The 12,727-nt window shown below is 43.4% G+C and overlaps 1 protein-coding gene across 8 annotated transcripts in view; it reads left to right on the top strand.

The window, feature by feature from the left end:
- Positions 1-12,727, top strand: part of CHRM3 (cholinergic receptor muscarinic 3) — a 3,010,830-nt gene that overhangs the window by 1,728,070 nt on the left and 1,270,033 nt on the right. For all 8 annotated transcript variants that reach the window (XM_069234407.1, XM_069234404.1, XM_069234410.1 and 5 more), the window contains one exon: positions 8,915-9,071. The gene's annotated coding sequence lies outside the window, so the exon portion shown is untranslated. The remainder of the gene's footprint in view (positions 1-8,914; positions 9,072-12,727) is intronic.

A 12,727-nucleotide genomic window follows, 5' to 3' on the forward strand; every position in this document is an offset into this window, starting at 1 on the left:
ACAGTCAGGTTACCCCCTGTTCAAGCAAGGACCCTCACTCTAGTCAGGGTAAAAGAGAATCACCCTCAGCTAACCCCACTTCCCCCTTGGCAGCTTGGCAGAGCAGTAGGCTTAACTTCAGAGTGCTAGGTGTAGAGTATTTGTACCAACACACTGAGTAACTTAATGAAAACACTACAAAATGACACAACACCAATTTAGAAAAATAGGAAATATTTATCTAAACAAACAAGACCAAAACGACAAACATCCAAAATAAACAAGTCAAGTTATGAATTTTTAAAGATTAAACTCAAAAATAGTGCTTAAAAACACAAAATGCTTCGAGGAGGTGTTAACACGGCATTGTGACTGAGTCGTTCCCAACAAGCCGACACCAACGGCGCCGGACACGGATTCGCGTAGACCCCCAAGTAGAGTACCTTTGGTGAAGAGTGAAAACAAGTCGATGCGCAAAGTCATGGATCACGGCGTCTGTGCGAAACATTGAATCTGCGCACTTCGAACGGCGTCAGTCACGACGTGGTGCGGCGACTTCCACAGAGTCACAGACTTCAGCAGGGCTACAGCGGCGTCTCGTCAGCAAAGGTCGTCACGTTCCAGCAAAGATCACAAAGTCGGTTGCAGGTGGCGTCACCGGATTCAGCAGCAGCGTCGTTCCGAAGTCGTCCGAAGTCGATTTCCTTGGATTTCCACCAGCTTTCCTTTTAAGGGCCCAGGGACTGGATAGGGCACCACTTGTCAGAGCAGGAGTCTCTCCATAGACTCCAGGTGCTGGCAGAGAGAAGTCTTTGCTGTCCCTGAGACTTCAAACAACAGGAGGCAAGCTCTAAATCAAGCCCTTGGAGATTTCTTCACAAGATGGAAGGCACACAAAGTCCAGTCTTTGCCCTCGTACTCTGGCAGAAGCAGCAACGCAGGATAGCTCCACAAAGCACAGTCACAGGCAGGGCAGCACTTCTCCTCAGCTCTTCAGCTCTTCTCCAGTCTCCAGGCAGAGGTTCTTCTTGATGTCCAGAAGTGATCTAAAGTCTGTGGTTTTGGGTGCCCTTCTTATACCCAATTTCTCCTTTGAAGTAGGCCTACTTCAAAGTAAAGTCTCTTTTGAATGTGAAATCTGCCTTTCCCAGGCCAGGCCCCAGACACTCACCAGGGGGTCGGAGACGGCATTGTGTGAGGACAGGCACAGCCCTTTCAGGTGTAAGTGACCACTCCTCCCCTCCCGCCTAGCACAGATGGCTTATCAGGAAATGCAGACTACACCCCAGCTCCCTTTGTGTCACTGTCTACTGTGAGGTGCAACCAGCCCAACTGTCAAACTGACCCAGACAGGGAATCCACAAACAGGCAGAGTCACAGAAATGGTATAAGAAAGAAAATGCTCACTTTCTAAAAGTGGCATTTTCAAACACACAATCTTAAAATCAACTTTACTAAAAGATGTATTTTTAAATTGTGAGCTCAGAGACCCCAAACTCCACATGTCCATTCGCTCCCAAAGGGAATCTACACTTTAATCAGATGTAAAGGTAGCCCCCATGTTAACCTATGAGAGGGATAGGCCTTGCAACAGTGAAAAACGAATTTAGCAATATTTCACTGTCAGGACATATAAAACACATTACTATATGTCCTACCTTAACCATACACTGAACCCTGCCCTTGGGGCTACCTAGGACCTACCTTAGGGGTGCCTTACATGTAAGAAAAGGGAAGGGTTAGGCTTGGCAAGTGGGTACACTTGCCATGTCGAATTTACAGTTAAAACTGCACACACAGACACTGCAGTGGCAGGTCTGAGACATGATTACAGAGCTACTTATGTGGGTGGCACAACCAGTGCTGCAGGCCCACTAGTAGCAGTTGATTTACAGGCCCTGGCACCTCTAGTGCACTTTACTAGGGACTTACTAGTAAATCAAATATGGCAATCATGGATAAACCAATCACATACAATTTACACAGAGAGCATATGCACTTTAGAACTGGTTAGCAGTGGTAAAGTGCTCAGAGTTCAAAAGCCAACAGCAACAGGTCAGGAAAAAAAAAAGAGGCAGGAGGCAAAAAGATTGGGGATGACCCTGCAAAAAGGGCCATTTCCAACAGTAATCATTTGCCAGAAAATAAGTAAAATGCATTCAGGTACTCGTGTTTATATTCTCCTATATTTAATGCAGAGATAAAGGGGGTGATTCTAAGTCTCCGCCGCCCGCCAGACTTCCCCCCTCCAGAAGACCGCACCGCGGTCGGAAGACCGCTGCGGCTATTCTGTGTTTTACACTGGGCTGGCGGGCGACCGCCAAAAGGCCGCCCGCCAGCCCAGTGTAAAACTACCTTCCCACGAGGACGCCGGCTCAGAATTGAGCCGGCGGAGTGGGAAGGTGCGACGGGTGCAGTTGCACCCGTTGCGAATTTCAGTGTCTGCAAAGCAGACACTGAAATTCTTTTTGGGGCCCTCTTACGGGGGCCCCTGCAGTGCCCATGCCGTTGGCATGGGCACTGCAGGGGCCCCCAGGGGCCCCGCGACACCCCATACCGCCATCCTGTTCCTGGCGGGAGAACCGCCAGGAACAGGATGGCGGTATGGGGTGTCAGAATCCTCCATGGCGGCGCAGCTTGCTGCGCCGCCATGGAGGATTCATTTGGGCAGCGGAAAACCGGCTGGAGACCGCCGGTTTTCCACTTCTGACCACGGCCGAACCGCCGCGGTTAGAATGCCCAGCGGGGCACCGCCAGCCTGTTGGCGGTGCCCCCGTCATTTTAGCCCTGCCGGTCTTGGACCGCCAGGGTTAGAATCACCCCCAAAGTGTAGGCACCTGAGCACTTAATGAAATATGTTATAAAACAGGATTCGTGCTGTGATACAAACACTTTTAACTAATTTCATGAGAATTATTAAAAGTACCCATCACAAATGGACCGTAACAATTTCACCTCTCACTGGTTGCCAATCTGTATTACTATTTAAAATTGAATTGATAACAATTACCTCAATGTAAGCTTTTGTAATGGATTTACAAGGCAACATTTTTGCTTCTAAGGACATTTGATTACTGTGAGAAATGTACATTTTAAGCAAAATTAATAGACAATGCTGAATGTGAGAACTAGCATGCAACTTTCAGTTGGATTCTGGTCTCCCATGGCAGCTCCAGAAGAGTATACATGATTGGCCTAACTGGGTCTCAATGCCTGGCTCCCCTTGTATCACCAGGCTGGCACCATAAGGGAAAAAAAGAGATGCTAGTATTGATGACATTACCTCAAAATTGATAGCATTGGGATGAAAGCTAGTCAAGAGGTTGAGTTTTTCATTTTTATTAAAACATTATGAATAAAACAAGGAATACTGGGTGTGATTCACAAAGCCAATTGCACATGTAAAATACTGCTCACATATGCCAAATAAATGATTTAGGAGTTAAAATTCCTGTTAAACACACCTAGTATTAGCCTAATAGAGCGTGATTTGATATGCAATATCTGTTCCATTGAATAGGAGTAGACGTTCTGAGCTGGATTGCCATGGAGAGTTTCCACACAATTAGAAACTTGTTATTGGTATTCACAAACCTTTTTTTGGTGTACCCTATCTAGAAAAGATTTACACTTGTCAAGTGCAAGAGAAAACGCGCTTTCAACTTGCCATTCAGAATGTAATACCACCAAAATTGGTGGTTGCATAGCAGAAACAGTGGCCCTCATTACGAGTCTGATGGTCTTCTGACCGCCAGACTCACGGTGGCAGTCCCACCACCGACAGGCCGATGGTGAAGACCGCCACATTACGAGTGTGGTGGTTTGGCCTCTGCCAAACCGCCCCATCCCTGCTGCTACCGCCAGTGCGGACGGATTGCCGGGCCAGAGATCAGCATCTCCAACCCGGCAGTCCAATGAAGACTGCCGGCGATATTATGAGTCTCCTTTTCACCACGGTTTCCATGGCTGTAGCACCTCCACGAAAACCCTGGCGGAAAGGCTGCAAGTGACAAAACATTCCTTTCCTGTCACTGGAAGACCACTCCCCCAACCCCGCCTGCAACTACAATACCCCCTTCCATGTCATTACCCCCCACCCTTTTCAGTGTCAGCACCCATATCCCCTCACTATCCCCGTATAGATGCACACACACACACCCACACGCACCCCACATACACTCATTCACCAACACTTACATGCACGCATTCACTCACACGCATACATACACTCTTTCACTCACACGTATACATACCCTCCTTCACTCACATGCATACGTACACTCATTCATTCGCACCAACAGACATGCATACACGCACTCATACACACAGGAATACACACTTTAATTCACACTTGCAGACAACACACACACATGCACAACACCCCCCATCTTTCTCCCTCCCCTGTCGGATGATCACCTTACCTGTTGCACCAAGGTGGTCATCAGGAAGGGAACGGGTCCTGGCGTTTCAGCCGCCACCAGCTCCCCACCAACAGGACACCACTACACTGTATTTGAAATCAAAATACGATGGGTGGTGTTCTCTTGGTGTGACAGGGGTGGAACCGCCTCTTCACCGCCAAACACCAGTACGACTGCTGGTGGTTTTCTGCCCGAAGACTATCAGAAAGCTGCCAGCAGTCATAATATGGTGTTCTCCAGACCGCCAGCAGTGCTGGTGTTCTGGCGGCCGCCAGCATGACGGTCAGCAATATACAACGCAAAACTCGTAATCACCACCTGTGTGTTTAAGTTTAACTTCAGTGAAGAAGTGCAATTGCACTTATTCCAACCCACTTTGGCATTTCATTGTACATTTCCTAGAACTATACTTACAGAAATACCTTATCTCAAAGGTGAATAGGAATCTTTTCCTGGAGTGCAGGACTGTCGCAGCTTGCCAAATATCATTGTAACCCTGTCAGACTTCCAGAAACTCAAATATCCACCCAGAAATATGGTTGTACACCACAAACATATATTTACTTGTTTCTTTGTGAATCGAGCCCTGTGTGTGCAGGTCAAGACAGGGATGAACGCCCACAAGAGAGTGAAGAGATTTACCCTTGGAACTTAAAATGGGAGTAACACCTTTTAAACCAAGTTACCTAAGTGAAGAATGAATCTGTAGATGGCATCTTCCTATTCCAATGGAAGAATTTACGTCTCAGACTGTATGCATTTAACATGTTGGTGACACATTGAGGATGAGTTCATTGTAATCTTCGTATTGGTGAATGCCAAAACCTATACTGCATACATTTTAAATAGCATGACCGATAAGATCCATCATTGATGGAGATTTAAGGGCTGAAGTATACAAAGATTTGGGATAGGGGGTTATTTAATATTTGCAGTGTCTTAGTCCAGTGGTTCCCAACTTGGGGTCTGTCCCCCCCCCCAGGGGTCCATGACACATTCCCAGCGGGTCCCCATGCCTGGGCCGGCAGGAAGGTACTTCTCTAGCTGGGATCTCTGACAGAAAAGTGCATGTTTTTATATTTATTACTTCCTTTGTGAAGCAGTTTTGCATGCTGCAAGGAAAGTGTATCATGCAAAGAACAGTATTTAATGTGCATAGCACAATGGGTTACTGCTTTTGTTACACAGATGTTTTTCTTACAGAGCAGTTCCTAAGTGACAATCATAAGCTAGCACAATGATCTATAAACTGCCATAAAAGAGCTGCATGCAAACTGCATGGCACAAATTAGAAAGTTATGTTTTTTTCTCAGTATTTCATTTTCCTAATGCTGCTGAAAAAGTTTGTTCGCTTAGAAATACATTCTTATTAATAAAGTCAACGCTAATCACAGTGTTATGTTCTAAATCCTGAGTTTGTGCTACTCTAGATCAAGCACTCTTAGAAAATGCCTACCAGTGTAGATGACATGTGAATCCTTCACCTTGTAGTCCCCTGCGAAGTGCTCCAACACCCTACACTGTTACAAGAGGTGCTGTAACACAAATGAATTAAATGTGAAAGAGAGGCTATGAGAGAAGAGAGGGCCTTAGGATTTTCCTTCTTTCCCCCACCACATATTTATGTGAAAAAGCTTTCTCTGATCTTATGTACCTAAAAAATTAAAACTGAAATTGCTTGGGAAATGTAGAATCTGCCCTGAGGATTCAGCCTTCGTAAATAAAATCAATCACTGAAAAGTTAGTTGCTGGGATGCAGCGCCAACCTTCCCATTAACATTTTTCAGTTTTTACATATTTTTTCAATATAAAATAATTATAACTTTAGTAATTCGGGTATTTGTTTGGTGTGTACTTGTTGGTGTATTTTTGTGAATTAATGTTTTAATATTTGAAATTTAAATTATACAAATTGCTTGGTGGTTCCCAGCTTCCAGTAATGATTCAGTTGGGGTCCTTAGGAGTCAAAAGGTTGGGAGCCACTGTCTTTGTTGATGAATACATATCAAAGCCTCATCTTAACCACTCGAAATACATTGCTCCAAAGAAAAACAAGTTATGTCTCTCATCGGTATTCATAAAAAAGTTGTTTATGTTTTCTATCTGGCAAGGACCATGTCCTGGAATGAATTGCATCTAAATCATTGAACATGCAAAACATTCTTCTTCTTTCATGAGTACTACCTTCTTCCTGGCTGCTGATAGTCCCCCACAGCATAAGTTTCCAAACCAATCTTCCTTATATAGTGGGGTACCAGTGCTAGTTTTTGAGCTCCAGGGAGGTAAATGTTGACATTCTTGCCGTATATCTTTGACATAGAGCACAGTAAGGTGACTTGCTTGGCTGCCCTGTGCCAAAACCCTATAAATCTGGGCCTAGGTATACATTTGGACCCTGCTTTAAGGTCGATTAATCTTAATATTGTTAGGTATCATATTACACAACAGCATTAAATAATAACAATCACCAAAGAGTCAACAAAGAACGCACCACGACCAATTTTGCCACAAATAACCATACCTTTTAATATCAATTAAAATATTTATTTCCCTATATTAACAATGCTAAGGTCACAAAAATGATTCTCAACACCAAATGGTACTAATAAAGAAACATCACTGGCTGACAAATTGGCCTGAATAATCTTAGTTTAAACACAGCAAATAAAGCAATAAACTCAATAGTTTGAACACAAATCAATAACAAATAATTGTGTAAGAGAGATAAGATACATTTGATTCAGAAATAAAATAATGTCAGATCATAGGCATAGAGAAAAACACCTCACTCACTTCAAATCAGCATTAGCACGTTGGGCTCCATGTAATGTTTTAGTAACATTCATTTAGAAAACATCTAGCTATGACACTATCAAAACAGCAGCAGTATCAAAACAGTAGCAGTTGGTACCTGAAAAACAAAAGACTAATACAATACACATAATTCATACATTTACCTCTCCTTAGGGTAATCAGCAATCAGGTTATGGCTTCATTAGGGGGACAGACGCATCAGCATTGAGACAGGGGAAAGGGGTGACAGGTCAGAATTTGGACTGTCAGTTCTCTGAACCACCAAGTTAATTATCTAAGGCAGGCAGCAAAGTGCTACAGGCTCTAAGCATTGAGCGCCAAAGTAAGCACCAGCATCATTGCATGGAGCATGGGAAATAACTCAAAATAATAAAGTACCAGAATGTCAGTAGACTAACTGGCAAAGCATGAAATGTCAAAGTGACTGATCACAAAAATGCGAAGTTGAGTCTCTGGAAACCAAGAAGCAATGAACCCCAAATGTCTGATTCTCAAACATTAAATTAAACTTGCAAAACGTTCTCATTGGTTAAAAACTTCATATAAAAAGTGAGCATCCAATCATAAAACATCAACCCATCAGAAATATATTTAAAGGATCATAATATTAGTTTAAATGCTTTGGATTTGCTGCTTTTCCCTTTTGCGTAAGCCCAAACAATGTTAATTGTTGCATCTGAAGCACACTTCCAAATGGTTCAGTGGAGCCCTTTGTTCAGCCACTCCAGAATACACTGCTACCGGACGATAGTTACAAAGAAGTAGAAACATTTTCAGGTCACTTCTTTCCCTCAAGAGAAACACATTCCATTAGTAGGAACACAGAATAAACTCATGATTAAAACAAAAGAAGCTTGTAATTCTACGCAGATGATCTCATGCAGTTGATACTTTAGCTCAGCTTGTCAGACTGATAACTACACGCTGTGGACTTGCTCAGCCTCAGGCCCAGTAGAGAACAAAAAATACTCATATTGAAAGAAATACATTTCATTAATAAAGGTTTTAAACAAGTTTCAGATTCGAACAAAGAATGTGTTATACTGCAGACATGAAATCATTCTACTAATGTTGATGTTTTCAGTGTTTTGGCAGATGTTCAACATTAGCTGTGGCCTTTACTAGAGACACAGAAGAAATACTGGTATTATTTCAGCATTTATTTTTGCAGAGAACATGCTCTGAAAGGGACAGAATATATTTTTTTGTCATCGCTAAGTTAATACAGTTTATAAAACATTTACAGGCCTTTTACTCTAATGGCGGCCACTAATGATGTCACGTTTTGTGTCAACATTAGTTTTTCTAGTTAAAGCATTTCACATTAGTATATAAGTTTGTAAAAGATAATTATTTAAAGTTTGCAGGGTGCAGTACATCCGCCGAAAAGTTGGTGGGTGTGGTTTCCACCTTATTTTGAATGCATACATCTGCATACACTCTAAAGGCGGCAAAAGGGACATTGGCCAAACTCTAAACTCAAACTTTAAATAAGTCTGCTAGTAGCTATCAAAATTGCTGCTGTAAAAGTTATTGCATACAATTATGTGGTAGGCATGTAATTCCTGGTGTCCTATGTTAAAACGGGAGGTCCATAGCAATACTAGAGTATCAGATTAAGCACTGACCATGTACAAGAATTTTATTTAGATTCACTGTATGTAAATTTTTCTTACGTAGATATTTCTTATTTCTTGCAGCACAAAAATTTAGCATTGCAAAGTCCCTCCTAGGCCTTTGGTGGAAACCCTGATGTAGGGTATTTTACCTCAGAAATTAAGGAACCCAACGTCAAAAATCTTCAAAATAAAATGCACTTTTATTCACAGACCATCTTTCGTTTTGATCTACTTTGAGGTAAGTGCACTTCCTGAATCTGTAGAATTGTGCACTGCTTAATGGATGTTATCTTATGTTATGTCTATCATTTATATGGCCTTGTAGCAATTTCAGAGTTTGGGCATCCTTTCTGGGTATTTTGGGGATTTCATGTTCACCATAGGAACACTGACCTGATGTGAGCCGTTCTGTTTGGGGAATATGAGGTGTTTGATCCTGTCAAGCACTTTTGCAACTTATTATGGGTTGGATGTGTCCACTGAAGGTCTTTGCTATTTATTTAGTACCACTGATTGAACAATTGCAGATTGTCCTGCATGAGATACTAGTCCGTTGATTGGCATTGCTGCCAATCATTGTTTGGGTGTTACATGCTTGTGTGCTTTGCTGGAATACCCACCTCGAATCTCAAGAAAGAACATACCTAATAACGTTAAGGATAGGTAACATGTACCCAAATGTCCCTATTGTGTGTCCTACACGTGAAGAAGGTGTAATAGGCAGATGTGAGCCACAGAGTAAGTTCACTTTCTTAGGAGCCCCATAGGAGGTGAGGCCCATGGCATTTGCCCACTCTGCACATGCCTTAAAACATCTCCATTCCTCAATAGCATAATTAAAATTATAGAAGGGCATTGCACCTGGGGGTATTCAGCAAAACGTTACTCTCCAAAGTGTTTTAAAAAATGATTTATGACACTGTGGCACTATGTCAGTCCTTTTCACAATGAGAAAAAACAAGAACCCTGAAAGAAGAAGGCAATATTCCTTTATAGGTCAACCTCAAACGTTCAGAAGAATGCCCTCATAGAGAATGGCTCAGGAAAGTAAGCTCATACCCAATGGAGTTATCCAATTCACTGAAATTCCAAAAAATACGGTATCAAATGTCAAGGGTTCATTTGTAAATACCTATATATACGTAGCTAACTTACGATCAATGACAAAGGGGGTGATTCTAAGTCTGGCGGAGGCCCCCCTCCAGAATACCGCTGCGGCTATTCTGTGTTTTACACTGGGCCCGCCAGCCCAGTGTAAAACTACCTTCCCACGAGGACACCGGCTCAGAATTGAGCCGGCGGAGTGGGAAGGTGCGACGGGTGCAGTTGCACCCGTCACGAATTTCAGTGTCTGCAAAGCAGACACTGAAATTCTTTTTGGGGCCCTCTTACGGGGGCCCCTGCAGTGCCCATGCCGTTGGCATGGGCACTGCAGGGGCCCCCAGGGGCCCGCGACACCCCATACCGCCATCCTGTTCCTGGCGGGAGAACCGCCAGGAACAGGATGGCGGTATGGGGTGTCAGAATCCTCCATGGCGGCGCAGCTTGCTGCGCCGCCATGGAGGATTCATTTGGGCAGCGGAAAACCGGCGGGAGACCGCCGGTTTTCCACTTCTGACCGCGGCCGAACCGTTGGCGGTGCCCCCGTCATTTTAGCCCTGGCGGTCTTGGACCGCCAGGGTTAGAATGACCCCCAAAGAAGGAATACGGGAGTTTGATGCTGGGGAGGGTTCATTAATCAAATTTACCAATGTTTAGTGGAAACTACATACTCGGATTATGCCAAAACCTGAGAATTGTGATCACAAACATTATCAACACGAGCTACTGTGGAAGTTGAGAAAGACATGAACGTTGCCATACATCTTCTGGTAAACTCAAATGTATATAGGATTTTAAGGGCCTGATTACAACTTTGGAGGAGGTGTTAATCCGTCCCAAATGTGACGGATATACCACCAGCCGTATTACGAGTTCTATAGGATATAATGGACTCGTAATACGGCTGGTGGTATATCCGTCACATTTAGGACGGATTAACACCCTCCTCCAAAGTTGTAATCAGGCCCTTAATATTTCATTCAATATAGGCTATAATACACTCCAGAATGTTTACATAACATTACATTAGAATGAAGTAACCAGTGTACTGAGCACTTAAATATTGTGAGAACCTGGACACAATTTGATTGGAAAAGCAAAAATGTTTAATTTTTGTGGTTTTGTACATTAAGTATTTGAAAAAGCTTTGGAATGTATACTGTATTTAAACCACAGAGACAGCAAAATGATAGCGAAAGCCGCACCAAAAACGTACCTTATCTTTTCTGCTCCTTAGTGACAAAATTAGTTATCACTCAAAAATGAAGAGATTAGGAGTATCCCGCAATGGAAGAATAAACTTTGAAAGCTTCCTAAATTATGGACACCAAGACCTTTGTGGCATTAGAACGGCCAATGTTTATTCACTTCATAAAGTGGTACATAGGTTTTCACAATGGTATTGGTAATTAACATGCTCAGCTCTTGCTTATCTTTCACTTCAATGTAAAGCATTCAGTTCTTTAACTGGTTATACAGTGTACATTTTATTTGTATTGCATATTAATAACCATAACTTGCATAATCCTGCAATGCATTATTCTTACAGTCATAAGGTGTCTTTACCAGTTGTCATAATTCACTTTTTATCAACTACCATGACAGCTCTCCTTCTGTTGATTACTTGGTACAGCGGGTCGCAGCTTCGAGCCTTCCCTTGCTACATAATGTCTGGCATTCATGGCCCTGTGGCCATGTCTGGGCTGCAAGTGCCGTGTCCGCCTAGCACTGAGCCCTTTGTTTTCCCTCAAGTGTCCATGTAGTGAGACATTCCACGGACATTGTTCAGGTAACTCTCTGTCCCGTTTGTGAGGCATCCCAAGAACCTTGTTCTGGCAATTGTGTGAAAACATTAATTATGAAACCTTGTGACTCCCCACCACGCTGGTGGTGGTTTATCAATCTCCAATAGCTCCCCCCAAGATTAAAAGAAACCTAGCAGCATGAGTGCCTCTATGATGTTCAGGAGGAACCTGTCTATCCCCAGGCCAGACTAGTGAACCTTGTTGACTGCATGATAGCCTGGCATCCTCAAGTTCATGAGGCCATGCTTTATGAATGCCAACCCATGTCCTTACAGAACTTGCTCATTGTTATATTCAATTTTCACCTAAATCTCTCTACCACTCCCTGGCTCACTGCCTCCCTCCACTCGTCATGCTATGATCTCTGCCATATTATGTTGGCCGGGCGCACCACCTGTGATATGGTTGTTAGATCTGCTTGGATGGCCTCCAACAGGGTTTTTTGCCACCTTGCCACGAGATCATTGTCCCTAGATTAATTACCACTGTGTACGGGTTCCTATGTGCCCTTTGCGAGTCCTGTACGACAGGGAGTAGCTGGTTTCACTTCATGCCTGGTTTGCCTAGCCATATAGCCTTGGTATTTCACCACCATATACTGCTATTGCTTAAGGCTGCTGCCTTTGCAACTCTTCCAAGGGATTTGCAAATTTAACAGCTTCCCCTTTCTGACCTGTCCAACCTACCTATTGACAGTCCAGCGACTCTTGGCACCCGAGCTGCTTAGCCAGAACCTGTTCATGCTCCACCCATGGCAGGTGGGCCCCCTCTTTCACACCCTTATTTTAGCAAACTAACAGTGTTATCCTGTTCACATTAAGATGATAATTCTGCCTTTTTGCCTATTGGGAGCACAGTTCACTTTTGGCTTTTCCTGGACCCCCATCACCCTGGCCCATTTGTCCTACCATGTATTTTAAGAATTCTTGGGGTGAGTTTTGTTCTGCCAATTACGGTCAGCATTTTAGGTGAGATAGCTCAACCTAGA

This window comes from Pleurodeles waltl, chromosome 5 (assembly GCF_031143425.1).
Source record: "Pleurodeles waltl isolate 20211129_DDA chromosome 5, aPleWal1.hap1.20221129, whole genome shotgun sequence".
Classification (NCBI taxonomy): domain Eukaryota; kingdom Metazoa; phylum Chordata; class Amphibia; order Caudata; family Salamandridae; genus Pleurodeles; species Pleurodeles waltl.